The sequence below is a fragment of the Triturus cristatus genome, chromosome 2_2 (assembly GCF_964204655.1).
Source record: "Triturus cristatus chromosome 2_2, aTriCri1.1, whole genome shotgun sequence".
NCBI lineage: Eukaryota > Metazoa > Chordata > Amphibia > Caudata > Salamandridae > Triturus > Triturus cristatus.
The window spans coordinates 424,224,592-424,241,180 of NC_140582.1; positions in this window are offsets into that span (position 1 = coordinate 424,224,592).

Here is a 16,589-nt window from a genome sequence, read left to right on the forward strand (position 1 = left end):
TGCATATTAGCAAGCTTTTTCTTATCGCTATTTTTTTCTCAGGATTTCTCCCGCTATCTCCCCTAAAGCTGGATTTTACATCGCCTATTAGCGGCATGTTGATAATACGCCGCTAACAGGGCGATGTACTCCAGCAAACGAAGGCGATTAAAAAAACACGCTACGGGCATTTAGCGAGAATTATCGCATTTGCTTGCTAATATGCCCCTAACTTGGTCTAATATGATCATTAACAGGGGTTTATCGCTGGAAAAGGGTATTATTGCCCTGCACTCTTTCATAAAGAAACTGGGTGCGAAAAAAGTCCATGCTGCCGAATCAGTATCAGTAGCAACCTATGGGGCGGGTATTTGGGGAATTACTAACTCCCCTACTCTTCAGACTATCGAGGACACTTTTTGGCAAAAACTTGTCTGCAAAACTCTACCGGCAAGTTGCTCTAATTTTACCTGCCATGCAAAATTGGACGTTCCTTATATTAATGACATAATTAGCCTGGCTCCAATATTATTATGAGAAAAAGGGGTTATGCGAGGGAGGATTCAGGTCTTTCTAAAAAGTGCCTTCACACACCTGAAGGATGTCATGCTTCATCATTGGGCCTGCTCCTCATTGGGCCAGTGCTGCAATGCCCGGCGGGCACTCGCGAAGGGGCTCTTTGGTGGAGATCTTTTATTGATGAGGCTGTATGGTGAGTGCGGGTGTGTGGGCTCGGTAGTGAGGTGAGTGTGAAGAATAAAATAGGTCTAGAGCAACAATTTCTGATACTTTTATTTCTAGCCGGCTCTAGCCTAACTAAAAGACGTTAACCCCAGCTGGATGTAATGATCCTACAGGGCTTGTGTGGTGCATATGGTCGACATGTTTCATGCCAGGGGGAGCAGAGCGAGGGTAGGATCAGAGCTAGTTGCCGCAACTCCCTTTGTCAGAGCAAGGAAGTGCGCTGTCACACGCCCCGTCAGCTGAGACCTACTTCTCTAGGGGTCTCAGATTACTGGGCCAAATTGGACCCGGTTTCCCAACTGCAAAGCTGGTTACCATCAAATCACAGGAATCCTGGAACCAGCATTGTGGTAGTGCTATAGTATAATAATTATTTCCTCAAATACAGTCGTGATGAATTGCCACCAGACCCGTTAGGGGCTACTACTGCCATGAAACATGTCGACCATATGCACCACACAAGCCCTGTAGGATAATTTAGAAAGACCTGAATCCTCCCTCCCATCTAGGAACTGCATACCCCCTTTTTCTCATATGTTACTTAGGAGTCTGTATGCAGGACCTGTTTAAAAAGCTCCTGGTTCCTCTTGTTTAAATAAATCCAATAATATTAGGTCATTAAATCTGGAGAAGAGAATCTGTGAACTTTACACAGAGGTTAATAGAAGACTTGAACATGTCCATACGATTCAGTGGATAACATATGTTAAAAATAGCCTATCTTCCCTTGGTTTAGAGCACTTATTTAGTTCACCACCAAATTGCTCCACCATCTCAAAAAAGGACATTAAGACTCTATTCCTCAAACAAAGGGCAATTGAGAGAGTTGAATCTAGCTGCCTAAAAGTGTCCGTAAAATTGACAAGGAAGGCAGAGCCTCATATTTACTCACTGTGACAAACCCACGTCACAGATTTATTTTAGTGAGGTTTCGACTGAATTGTATCCCTTGTATATTACCTCATACATCAGGAATCTACTCTATACATGATCTCCCTCGTTGCCCGTGTGATGGCCCATGCTGCCAAATCAGTATCAGTAGCAACCTATGGGTTACATCGTTTTTTCTTTTATAAATTTTACGTGGAACAAAGTAAGAGATTTAATTGGCCACTTATGCGTAAATACAATTTTACACAATGCCATCCAGGAATGTATTTTTTACAATCATTGCCTGATCATCTAGTCTGTTATTCCTTGACTTCCATTTTACTTCTTCCATGGAAGACCAGGCAACTACACAGCATCTCCAAATGAATTGTACGTTTTTATTTTGTTTTTACCTGATGCTTTTATATGCCTGTTTCTTATCTATTCTTACTTTTTGCACTATGATGGATGTCTCGTTTTATTGTGTATCTTTGTACTTTCATGCTTTTATTATATAAGAATCGAATAAAGTGATTTCACTGCCTGACTGGGTTTAGGTGAAGTTTGGAGATTGTAACATCGTGACTCGCAGATTTTCACACGTTCAGCGGCCTGAAACGAGGCTGAGTGCTCTCACAATGTCTTTGTAATCTCTTTATGGCCGTCCCACCTCTCCATTTACATAAAGTAAACTCACACTCGCCAAACCTTGCAGGATGTAACATAAAATATTTGCAATAGGCTGACAACACCATCGTATAAAGCCATACTCCAATAGGTCTGCAACAGTTAATCGAGTTCTTTGATGAATATATAACAACAAACCAGCTAAAGAAGAATATAAAGACAACCAAAATAATGATAATAGGGCATTCTAGATTACAATCCCAAATATGATAAATTGGTGGAAAGGAGATCGACACAGTCAGGAACTACAAATACTCAGGAATCACATTTGATGACAGAGTTCCACTTTAACACCTTGAGAGCAAACACTGCCTCCCTAATTTATGTTTCAAAACCTTGTGTGACAAGTTATTCTGCCCTACCCACAAACATTTGGTAAAAAATCATGAAGTCCAAACTAGTACCTACATTAGCCTATGGATCAGTAATTTTCCGAGATGCTGATGCCAAATTACTGAACCAACTACAAATCAAGGGGCATATCAACAACAACCGGCGATAATTATCTCTAAGCGCACTTAGCGCTAGGATAATTATCGCCGGCTAGCATGAATTTTTATCGCTGAGATAGCGTGCTATTAGCAACGCTTATCTCAATAGCGATAAAAATCCTCACGCTAACAGGCTAACGTGAGATTATCGCTGGAAACCCAGCGATAATCTCACGTTACCTTGTTGATAGGGACAGGCAAACTTAGCCATGATATCCTTCTTCCATAGGATATCGTGGCTAAGTCTGAAAAATACCAGACGTAAAAAAGCAGCGTTAACCGCGGTTAGCGCTGATTTTTTTGTCTCTAACAGGGTTAGCGACATTCTTGATAATAGGAGAAATGTCGCTTAGCGACATTTCTCCTATTATTTTACTCTGGAACGCCCCCTTTGCATCTCATTAGAGATGCAAGGGGAAGCGTAGAGTAAAAGGGTGCTAACATGCAAATTTGCATGTTAGCACCCTGTTGTTGATAGGGCGCTAGTTTTATCTCTCCTTTTTTGGCTTTTAAAGCCAAAAAAGCAGAGATAAAGCCCTTGTTGATATGCCCCCAAAACCTTTAAATCTACCTTCAGGATCCCGTCAGTGGCCATGGTGAAATTTGGAAGGAATTCGGCCTACAAAGCCAAAAACTAGTAAGACCGTCCTCCTTCTTAAAAACGTTAAATATTCTGTTCTTATCCGATCCTGGTTACTTATCTAAACTGTGTCGGCAAGAAATTATAAATCACGATTTTCAGAGTGTCGGGATCATACACATCTGAGTGGCTTTTCCCCTTTAGCCGCCAGTCTCTTAGGCACAAGACAATAAATAAAGAGAACTTTAAGAGCATTTTAAATCAAGCGACAAACGTTTTATCTTTTACAAAAGAGAAAAAGGCTTTAATGGCAAAATGGCTTGACTGGACTTTTATCAATTCATTTGATAAACTTGAACTTCAGCCTCACTTACGATCACATGTACCGTCTCACACGAGGGATGCCTTCCTCAAACTGAGACTTGGTAGGTACCAACCAAGGATGGCACACCCAGTTGGGTACAACAATGGCAAACAAACTGTTGCAGGCTATGTGGATATTCAAAAGAATCTTTTGTTTTACACACATAGTTTGCGTCTACCTTCGTTTACTGCAGGCACGACGTGCTTTGTTGAAACCATTCTTTGTTTCCCTTGGTGTGAGAACATGCCGACAAGCCATTATTCTCTGTTTATCTAGAATATCAACCCACTGACTTGACGCCTTATTAAGTATTTATGTCTGGTGGAAAAAATGATGAAATTGACTTATCAATCTCACCAAGTGGAATTAGCATGGCCAAATTCAATGTTTAAAGTTTTAATTGTGTTGTGATCATTGATGCCTTTCACTGAAACCCAGGCCTACTGGAACAATGACAGTCTTAAAAAGCACTGTACTGTTGAAGAACTTTAGCAATATCTTTTCATACTTGAGCAATTCAAGATACTTATTCTTTTAAGGATCTTGACAGTTTAATGTTTTAGTTCCAATGTAATTATGGATGTACTTTAGCAATATTTGCACTACTCCACTAATGACTTTTATGAATTTATCAGGGAATGTTTCATTGAGGGATTTTTATACTGCTTGAATTATACGAAATATTGATGCTTTCACTGATCTCGACTGTTCATGCTTTAGCAGTGATGTGGTTATTCACACACTTTCGTGATATTTTACACCAACAGAACAATGATAGTTCCTTTTAATGCGGATGTTAGCAGTGAAGCACTTTTTGCCACTTTGCACTACCTGACCAATGTTAGAAATATATAATGCTTTTAGATATTTTGATCGATTGGAAACAACTTAGTAATTTTAAATACTAACCACAGAATGTTTCATGTTTAATGTATATTGTAATTATTTTAATTAATCAGAAAATTAATAGATTTTAATTAATTAATTGCCTTTCTGAGTCTAACCTGATATTTTTGTTTCTCTTTGACATGAGCTACATGATTCCAGGCATTAAGTGCCTCATAGTGTGCAGATCTAGGAAGTTGCATAAGCTCCTATAATACCCTTCTCAGATTTTCAAGATTTCTCAAATTAAATTGCCATAGCATGGAAACATCAATGGACCGTCTTTTTAAGTGATCTTATGCCATTGAATCAACCATATGCACATGTGGAGTCCCGCCCTAGCCGTTAGACCAACTCCAGATTAAGGGGAATCTCTCCTAACCCAAACTATTGGAACACTAATATAAAAGTATAAGGAGATTAAAAAACACTGTATCTCCTTCACACTACCAGGAACCAATCAGAGCACTACTTGGGTGCATCTGCAACATAGCTTTAAATTCCCAATGCATCTAACTGAGGCTGCCGTTGTCAGCCTTGAAAATCTTGCCATCCTAGAACACGATGAAGTGCTCCACGGTAACTGGCAAGTCTCTCTCAGGACTCTCGTCAGTCATCTAATACAGACAATAAACCTTTCTCTAACAAATTAAATATTGAACCTGCATGAAGGGAAAACATGCTAGCAAGCAAAATACAATTCAACCGAAGCCTGCAGTTCGGCTGGATTAGATGAGCATTTAATGTGCACATTGATTACATGGTTAGACAAGCACTCAAATAACTTTCAAGGAACTGCAAAATATGAGCAAAAAAATACATTTACAGATGGAAATATAACTTTAAGTGTAAGTGGAAAACGTGAATAAAGAATTCATGTTCAAAACTGAACATTAGTGCAGAAGTATATAAATCTCTAAGTTCTACAGTGAATGCATACCAGTAATGCGTTTACAGTTCCACACATGTTAATAAGCACCCAATGACTATGTCAGTTGCACATATATAATTGCATCTCTGTGACGTGTAAGGGTGGAGCCTAAAATACTCTGCTCCAAAGTGAAAACTAATTTTGAAGTTCATTTTATTGGTGCCCTTGTAAAAGAACCGCAGCTCACTTCAGGTCAATCATGCTCTTCCTGTGCATTGATCAAGTTGTTCCCGTGGTCCCAATAGATTTTTTCACTGAACGGACATCTCATTTACGTGATTGGGAGTACTGGCGTAATCTCAGCAGCAGTAGGTGGCCTTTTCACAATTCAAATTCCAGGGATTAAGCTCAGGACTGGTAATAAATTATATTTACCATGTTCCCTGCTTTGTTGTCATATTTATTAAGCACTATTATCACAATTTTAATGGTGGTCTTACTGCATACCAGCATGGAAATGTAAAGCAAATTTACCACAAATGCAGGTTGAAAATAATTCTAACAAAAGTGGAAAAAGAATCACTGAAAAAAGTATTCCTAAACTACTTAAGTGTTGAACTCGCCCTTTGGCCGCATCTCCTGATTCTATGTGGGGATTTTAACATCCATTTAGATAGCGATTTTAATCTTAATACCGATTTACCAAACCAGAGCAGGAAGGTAAGCACAGACCAGCTGATCCAGGATTTACTTTCAATTCGGCCACTCATAACAAATCAATTTGGCTGGACTATTTTTTTTTCACTGATCAACTGGTGGAAAGAGTCAAAATAGAGAGCTTTCCAAGGTTCATCTCAGACCATAATTCTCTCAAAGCTGAATTTCCACTAACTGGCGTTACTAGAGCCCTGGACCTTTGAAAGAAAACTTCTTTGCGATCAGCTATATTGTGAACACATGGCTAAGTGGATTTCGATTTTATTTATATTAATAGGGGCTCAGCTTCGAAAATCACAGTCTGGGATACTTTCAAAGCATCGAGGGGGGACTCTGAGCTTCTCCATTGCCTGACGGAAAGCTCTGCAGAAGGAGATTGAGAATTGGTTTGAGCAGTTAAAAACTGCTGATTTAGATCTGATGGAGAAAGTAATTATTAGGCATAACATCGAGGATTGTCAGCAGGCAGGTCTGGGAGAGTCTTAGCAAATCATCTCCGACAACGAGAGGTGGCCAATCGAATTGGGAAAATCAGAGATCATCTGGATCAAATTCAAGACTCCCCAACAGAAGTCTTAAATGTATTTTATAAGTACTATGAACATCTATATACCGAGAGATTGTCTCCACCATGGGGGAAATATTTGGAAGATTTTTTTAGAGACCTTGAAACGGTGGGGGTCACAGAGGCACAAAATGAAATTCTTGCTTCCCCGATTACTTGGGAAGAGCTCAAGACTGCCTTAGCTTCCCTAGCTCTTGGCAAGGCTACCAGACCTGATTGTATTCTCCTAGAATTTTATAGGGTATTTTCAAAATCTCTGCTGCAAGAAATGTTACAAATATTTCAGTTGGCCCAAAGGGGTCAGGTCCCTAGTTCATGGCAGAAGACAACTTATGTTTAAGAAAAAGGGAAACCTGACCTGACTCTAGCATCATATCGACCTATATCACTTATAAATTGTGAAAGTAAGATCTATTCAAAAATACTTGCAGCCAGGTTAGGTAAGGTCATCATCCCTTTGGTATCACTTCTAGGGGTGGGCGGAATTTTTCGAAATTCACTTTTGCAAATTATCGCGAAAATGTAAAATATCTCCGCCAACACGTGGAAATCTCACGAAGATGCGGAAGCTTTTTGCTGCCCGTTCGCGGTATTTTCTGCATTGTCGCGGCTCGCCAACTCACCCATGCGGTTGCTCGCAGGCGCGGCCATCTTGTTTTCACTTGTCTCGCGGTGCATGATCGGGACAAGAAAGGCGTGATCGCGCGACAAATGACGTTACTGCGGGCGCGAACTGTCGCGAGACACCGCAAATGGCAACCAACAATCCAACATCTCGTGGAGAACGCGACCGGATCGGGAAAACTTGTCGGCGAACACTGGGATTCAGGTAAGGCAATCGCGCGCACGCGAGAATGTATTATTTTACAGCGCGAGCAAGCAAAAAATTTCCGGTAAAATGCGGATTGCGGAAATGTTGACATTTTCGCACTCTCCGCGGAACGCGAAAATGTCAAATTATCGCAATTTCCGCGAGCGGAACTGAATTTTAGCCCAGGCATAATCACTTCACCAACACGGGTTCATTCCCGGCAGGGACACGATAGACCATGTCCATCAGGTTATTGCCCAGTTGGGCTGGGCTCAGGCCACGGAGTCACCACTGGGGGTAGTCCTGTTGGACGCGGAGAAAGCATTCAACATGGTATTCTGGCAGTATCTGTGGTATGTCTTGCAATGGAAAGGAATATGCAAACAATTTATTCAGGCGATTAAGGCATTATGTCCCTCATCGAAAGCTGTAATTCGCATATGAGGGCAGGACTCAAAGGAGCTTGATATCAGTAGAGGCACCAGGCAGAGGTATTGTGTTCCCCTCCGCTCTTCGCTCTTTACATTGATTCCTTTTAAAAAAAATTAAAGCAGAATATTAACATCAATGCAGCAAAGGTCAATGACTCTGACTATAGGGCACTGGCGTATGCGGACAACATTGCATTGCTCACCGCTGATGTCGTCTCAGCACTTCCAGAGGTAAAGTCTTTAGCTGAACAGTTTGGTATCCTATCAGGATACAAGTTAAATATGGAGAAAACACAGATTCTTTGTTCCAGGGCTGCTCGGTCTGGAGGCCTCCTGGTTGTTCAAGAGGCAATATATTTAGGGGTAAAGATCACAGCGACCGTAGAGAAAATCCCGGATCTGAACAATAATGGACGATGTGAGTAAAAAACTAGAAAGGTTAAACCATCTACACCTATCTTTATTTGGGCGAAGCAATGTTATTAAAATGTCAATCCTCCCAAAGTTTTTATATGTTTTTCAAACGGTCCTTTTAGAATTCTCATCGTCCTCCCTAGCAAGGATGGACAGGATCTGTCAGAGATTTTTATCAGGGTACTGTAAACCTAGAAGGGCGGCCAAATGGCTGACCCTCAGAAGACAGCGGGGCGGATGGGTGATTCCTAGCTTTCTTTTCTATTATTGGGCATGGATTCTATACCATATAGGTGTCTTATTAGTCGGGGATAAGCCGGAAGTACCAGTAGAGGCAAGGCAGACTATTTATGAAATAGGGATGTGGGCTGGAGCCAAGGGATGCTTGGTCAGAATACTGGAACCCAGTTATTATATAAAAAAACGTAAATACTGAAAGCTGCTTACAGAGTATGGATACAGGTACGGTGGAAATTGAAGATCCCCTATACTCCATTCTCTGCTTTGCGTGTACTTCCTTCACTTTTTCAGGACCACTTTTAGATGGGGGAAAAAGGGGATCAAATCCTTGGGTGATCTGTGTGGGGGAGGGCAACTACTGTCATTTACGAACTTGCAGGAAAAGTTTGGGGTGGATAAAAGAGAATTTTTTTAATATTTGTAGATACGGACTAATTTGGTGGGAAAGGATAGTAGGGTAGACTTGATATCGGAAAAAATACCCTTGGTTGAGACAGTGAGGGGTAAGTCACAAATCGGGAACATCTACCAAATTTTAATTCAAGCCTCACCAGATTACATTGACACGCAGAACGCGAAATGGGAAATTAGACGTGTAATCAAATCAATAGACATTGAGGATTCATTGGAGCTGGCGAATCAGGTGCTGTTACCTGTGGGTCTTAGAAGCCAGCACTTTATGTCTGTTTTCGGTCTCTATTACACTCCAGCAAAGATAGGTAAATGGGATGGTGAGGGGGGAGGGGGGGAAATGCAATAGATGTGGTTTACATGCTGCTGACACTATACACATTTGTTATTCTTGCCCCAAAATGGATATCTTCTTACAGGAGCGGAAGGCTTCCTTAACCATGATTTTAGGCTTTCAGGTGCCAATTATCCCAGCTCTTATAATTCTGGGATTAGTAGATAGGTCAGAAACAAATAAAAGAATTAGGCCAGAGATAGGCTTCTTAATCATAAATGGCTATCGTGCTCCTATGTATTACCTCTCAGTGGATAAGCCCTGACTCCCCCCACTTTTTCTAACTGGCGAACTAGAATACTGGCTATTTATAATATTGAATCTTCAGTGTATAAGTTAAGGGGCCGAAAAAAAAGGAATTAGGGCAAAGAATTTGGGCCCCAATTGCAAGGTTGGTTAACTAATTGGGTAGCCGAATTAAAGTCAAGGGATCGATAGTTTGGATAAGCAAGGTTAGTTGCAGGCAGGGACCTCGCAACTCCATCCCTTTATGTGCGAGGACCGGTTGGCAACATGTTTTGTAATGAAGTTCACTTCTGTTACCCTATTTATTGCACAGGCACTTTTTCTTCTCTATAGACTTAAACTTATGAGACGACTTGAGGCGTTATATTCCTGTATTCATGAATGAACGTTGTATTTTGTGTATTTTATCCTTTATCTCTCCATATTCCTGATGTATTTTGCATTACTCAAGAAGAAAATGTCATGACATGTATTACATTTGTTTTCGGAATTTTGCACATAAAAAAATGTATTTAAAAAAAAGAAAAAAGTGATCCTGCAAATGTTTAACTAATCAAAGCCACGGCAATAGGAAAGAGGGGTTATACATTGAATTCCACACCCTACTGTAAATGAGGCGTGTGACATGCATCAGTGTTTTGAGTTGTCAATTAAGACTCCATGCTTCTGGTGTCACATGTGATGACAGAACGTTTCAACTAATTAGGTGTAAGGAAAATATGAAAAAGTCAGAACGAGAGAGGCGTGGAACATTAAAACAAGCTGCCTCACACTTTTTATTCACATATATTTCCTGATATATTGGCATGCATTTAATTACTTTCTCGAAAATGTAATTCTTTGGCATATCAGTGGTGCAGTTATGATTTGCAAATGCTGCTGTTTGAGCACCGGCGGCACTGTACCTGCGCTTCTAGGAGGAGAGATAGATGCTCAGAGCCATTACTGTTCAATATCGCTCTCCCCGCTTCAGCTCTGCACTGCCCTCTCCAATAACCTCGGCTCGAGCACAGGAGTAGCTGTATTTCTATTTTTATAAAACACAAGGTTTGCTGTTATTGAAGAGTGGAATCTAGCCCTAATTTGCCTTGTGCTTCCACTGCTCTCTCCTGCTTCTCTGGACTCGCAATATCACAAGAGACATGCCACTGGTGACACCGCAAATATGCCCAAAACGAGATCATAAGAGGATTTCAATAAATGGCACGATGTTAATATTGTCTAACTTGTAAGTATAACAGAGGAAAGACCCGACTTACAAATCTAATTCTGCCTTTGTGAGGCAGAAAGTGAAGAAAGATTTATAGCACAATAACAAATGTCAGCCCACATCCACGGTGTTATACCTTGAGGCTTTGCAAACACATAACTGGATATGGCAGAGTGGAAGAAAATGATTTTACGACGAGAATCTTCGCGTTAACTATTTCGAGGAGGCTACTGAAACCTTTAGACCATTAATAAAGAAACTCTAGCTATTACATATCTTTTTGGAAACAGTGCTTGGCCTACATATATGAAAGTGTGCTCAGATTATATTATTTCACATTTATATTAGGGGTTGTTGAGCTGCTTTCATTACAGCAGATAAAAAGCTGACTGTGTAGCTCGACACTTAAGGAATGGGCGTAGTAGGCGATTGTGTAAGGCCTCCACTTTCAAGGGGCCCCTGGGAAAATGATCTTTCCTTTTAATTCCTCACCTCTGTCATTTTCTTTACCTCAACCACTCTCCTACTCACTGCCTACGTGTCTCTCTCTCTCACTCTCTCTCTCTCTCAAATGCCACCTTTCGGCTTTTTCAGATACTGGTATATATCAGATGTTTTTGTGTGACTGTATTTATGACATTTTTAGTATAAAGTCATTATTGTTTGACATGATGTGGGCTTCAATTAGCAGAAAATGTGCAATAAACCTGAAAGTTGTACAGAGCTAGCGGTCCCAAAATATGTCTCGCTAGGACCCAAAAAATACTTAAAATGACACTGAGTATATGTTTTGGTAACAGGGACACTCCCGAAGAAACTTCCACATTTTAGATTGGGCTCAAGTAATATGAAGGTTGTGGATGCATTCACTTGCCTGGGCATTTTTTTTTCCAGAAAGTACACCTGGAAAATATGTTAATTAGCAGAGAACTTCAAATAGAGAAAAGTATAGCAGCCATTTTTTCCTTTGCTAAAAAGTAGGGATCTAAACTAATTCCCGAAATAGTACACGTGTATGCAACCTGTACAAGTTGGGACCATTCCTTCTACTCAGGCTAAGGGAGTTACACATCTAGATAATCCCTGCTCACCTCCTCGGTAGCTTGGCCTGAGCAGACCAATGTGTAAAGTATTTGTACATAACACAAACAGTAACACAATGAAAACAATACAAATATACACCAATCCAGTTTAGCAAAATAAAGTATCTGTATCTAAACTAAACAAGACCAAAACGACAAAAATCCAACACACAACTAAAAATATGACTTTAAAAAGGTTTCAAGCAATTCTGTCAATAGAAATCTATGGATGTGTGAATTTTACAGTAAGTACTTCAAATGTGTCAAAATCCACCAAGCATAACAGCCGCAGTGGAGGGAAGCTTCGGAAAATACAGTGATGCGTAAGTTCCTGAGTCCTTGGGGAGGGGATGTGACAGTTCTGCTGCACGCACAAAAAGTAATGCATCGGAATTTTGGAGAGTAGGGTGAAGTGATGCATTGATTCCAAGACAGGTTTGATCAGCGGGTGTTGCTTCAGAAAAACTTATTGCACAGGCACGATGGATGGAAATCTGGAATGTGCTGGAGGTCGATGCAGCAGCGGCAATAAACACTGCATCAATTTTTTCAGCCACCGTCCCACAATGTGTTATTTCTTTCAGCGGCACAGAAGGGCGTGCTTTCGAGTCGGTGCGGTGGTGTCAGACTTCAGAGACTGGTGCCTTGAACTTGCCATGCGGCGGGCCTTCGGGCTACTGACAGGCACTGCGTCAATTTCTGCAGCCGCATGGGGCTGTGCATCTGGGTTTTTCTCCTGCATGGCGGTGCTGCGGCAGAAAATACAGTCACAAAAAGGGCAAAGCGTCGATTTTGCAGGTTTCTTCAGGTCTTTGCAGTTCTTTGCAGCAGAAACAACCTTCAAGGGCCCAGAACTGGATTTGGCACCACAAGGCAGCTCAGAACTCCCAGTAATAGAGTTCAGGTCTTTGTGTCCCTGAGACTTCTTAACAGGAGGAAAGCTCTACTTTAGGCCCTTGGAGAAACTTCTAAAGCAGGAAACTACAAAAAGCAAAAGTCCAGTCTTTTCCACTGCCCACAGACATAAGCAGCAACTGCAGGCCAACCCAACACACAACAAAGTGGCAGTACTCCTGGCAGCTCTTCAGCTTTTCTTCTTCGCAGACTGATCTTAATCCAGAAGTAATCTAAAGTTCTGCAGGTTTATGTCTTATACTTATATCCCTTTTCCCCTTTGAAGTCTTTGTTCAGAAAGTCTCTTTTGCTCAGCAAAGCCAGTTCTGTCCAGCTACACTACAGGGGGTGAAGGCAGCCTCGTGTAGGGCAGCCACAGCCTATTCAGGTGCTAGTGATAACTCCTCCCACCACTCTAGCCCCGATGGTTCATCGGCATATGCAGGGCACACTTCATCTCCCTTTGTCTGAGTGTCTGAAGTGAATGCACAAACAAGAACCAGCAAATTTAAAAACAGACGTTGATTCCACAGGCAGACAGAGGCACAGGATGGCCAAACAAGCAAATGTTCACTTCCTAAAAATGGCATTTCCAAACCCACAATTTAAAAATCAACTCCATTAAAAGATGTGTTTTTAGATTTTGAGTTCAGGGAATGTAAACTCCAAGGGCCCGATTCACAGAAATAACTTAAGACAAAATCCTAAACTTACTACCATTTTGGTATTCACAGAAGGCACTTACTCATTTTGGTATTCACAGAAGGCACTTACTCATTTCGGTATTCACAGAAGTTAGGAGTCCTAACTTTAGGACTCCTAAATGCCTTCTGTGAATACCGAAAGTCTTAAAATTAGGATTTTTCTCAGTTTAGTAGTAGTATAGTTAGGACTCCTAACTTTAGGACTCCTAAATGCCTTCTGTGAATACCGAAAGTCTTAAAATTAGGATTTTTCTCAATTTAGTGGTCCTAAGTTTAGGACTCCTAAGTTTAGGACTCCTAAATGCCTTCTGTGAATACCGAAAGCCTTAAAATTAGGATTTTTCTCAGTTTAGTAGTTGTAAAGTTAGGAGTCCTAACCTTAGGACTCCTAAACTGAGAAAAATCCTAATTTTAAGACTTTTGGTATTCACAGAAGGCATTTAGGAGTCCTAAAGTTAGGAGTCCTAAACTTAGGACTACTAAATTGAGAAAAATCCTAATTTTAAGACTTTCAGTATTCACAGAAGGCATTTAGGAGTCCTAAAGTTAGGAGTCCTAACTATACTACTACTAAACTGAGAAAAATCCTAATTTTAAGACTTTCGGTATTCACAGAAGGCATTTAGGAGTCCTAAAGTTAGGACTCCTAACTTCTGTGAATACCGAAATGAGTAAGTGCCTTCTGTGAATACCAAAATGAGTAAGTGCCTTCTGTGAATACCAAAATGGTAGTAAGTTTAGGATTTTGTCTTAAGTTAGTTCTGTGAATCGGGCCCCAAATCTCTGTCACTTCCCGGTTGAAAGTTACACCTGTAAGATGTTACAAGGTAGCTCCAATGATAAAATATGGGAGAGATAGCCTTTCAATAGTGAAAAATGAAATGTACAGTATTTCACTATCTGGACACACCAACACATGTCATCCCTTTCACATACACTGCATCCTACTCACAGGGTTACCTTAGGGGTGACTTGCATGTAATAAAAGGATAAGACCTGGCATGTGGATGCACTTGCCAGATCAACATAGCAGTTTAAAACTGCATGTATGGACACTGGCAGGCCTGATACACATTTGCAGGGCCACTCTCGTGGGTGGCACAAGCAGTGCTGCAGGCCCATTAGTAGAATTTGATTTATAGGCCTGGGCACACACCATGCACTTTACTAGGGACTTATCAGTAAGTCAAATGTGCCAATCATGGATAACCAATCAGATTCACAGGGCCTGATTCAAAGAACTAACTTAAGACAAAATCCTGAACTCACTAATTTTGGTATTCACAGAAGGCATTTAGTAGTAGTAAAGTTAGGATTTTGTCTTAAGTCTGTCTTAAGTCTGTCTTAAGTCTGTCCTAAGTTTGTCTTAAGTTTGTCTTAAGTCTGTCTTATGTCTGTCTCAAGTTTGTCTTAAGTCTGTCTTAAGTCTGTCTTAAGTCTGTCTTAAGTCTGCTTAAATCTGTCCTAAGTTTGTCTTAAGTCTGTCTTAAGTCTGTCTTAAGTATCTCTTACTACTTTTGGTATTCACAGAAGGCATTTAGTAGTGGTAAAGTTAGGATTTTGTCTTAAGTTTGACTTAAGTTTGACTTAAGACAGACTTAAGACAGACTTAAGGCAGACTTAAGACAGTCTTAAGACAAACTTAAGACAAACTTAGGACAGACTTAGGACAGACTTAAGACAGGCTTAAGACAGACTTAAGACGGACTTAAGACAGGCTTAAGACAAACTTAGGACAGACTTAAGCTAGACTTAAGATAGACTTAAGACAGACTTAAGACAAAATCCTAACTTTACTACTACTAAATGCCTTCTGTGAATACCAAAAGAAGTAGGTTTAGGATTTTGTCTTAAGCTAGTTCTGTGAATCAGGCCCAATGTTTACACAGACAGCATATGCACTTTAGCACTGATTAGCAGTGGTAAAATGCCCACAGTCCCATTGCCAACAAAAATAGGTTCAGAAAAATAAGAGGCAAAAGGCAAAACGTTTGGGGATAAACCTGCAGAAACAGCCAGGTCCAACATCCTCCCATTATAAAAGCCTTACTTGCCATGGCACCCCTGAGAGAGTGTACAGTAAATATTGACAAATCTGAATCCACTGCCCTCATTATGTCTGTATCTATTTTGCAATTGTTGCATTCGTGACAGCTTTAATTGGCTTTAAATATGAAATCAACAGCAGAGCCACTTCAGCACATCTTTTATCCATCATCCTAGCTTCATACTCTTTAATACATCTAACAACACACAATTTTCAATTGTGGAGAGTTGTCAAATCTTGGGTAAAATACTGAACAAGTCATTGTCTAAGTTATTTTCCAAATTTCAAAATGTATTCCATCTGGTTGAAAAAAAACTATTGGACACTTCTAGCACTCCTATATCAGAAACCCATCTGAATGAAATAAACACAATAATGTTGCTAATTTCCATGTTAATTTGCTTTCTCCTTGGTATTTTTTGCTTGGCCATCTTCCAAATAACTTTAGCAACAATTCAACATTCCCTTATGTTTGATATTTTGTTCTAGGCAGTCTCTTCAATGGAAACCCTTTAAATATCCTGCATATGAACGGACTTCTACCGATTGACAATCCTTGTTTTAAAGAATGTCATGCTGCAACAGTTGGTCTATAACAATTAACTGTTCTATATAACAATCCTTTTTCAATTTGCCACCTTTATTTATTTTGCTTCCCCGGGATCCAAATCCCTTTCCATGAACCAACGTAACCATACTTGCATGCACTTCTATATCTCGTTCTAGTTTCTGGAGCCCATGACTCATTGAGTACATTTGTAGCTGTTCCTAAGAGGCCTTAGAACCTACCTGATATCTTCCTTATTAGAAGGTTTAACAAACCTGACTCCACCAAAGGGTGCTCTTCCTTCTCCAGTCCTCTTAAAAGACCTTTGCATGAATTTATCAAGTATTCTATCTCTATGGCCATTTCCATAATAGCTGGAAACCATGCTTGTGTTTTACAAAAAAGGTGTGACTAATACTATTCAACATCTCTGGCTCCAGTACTGACCATCTCTGAATCACAGAA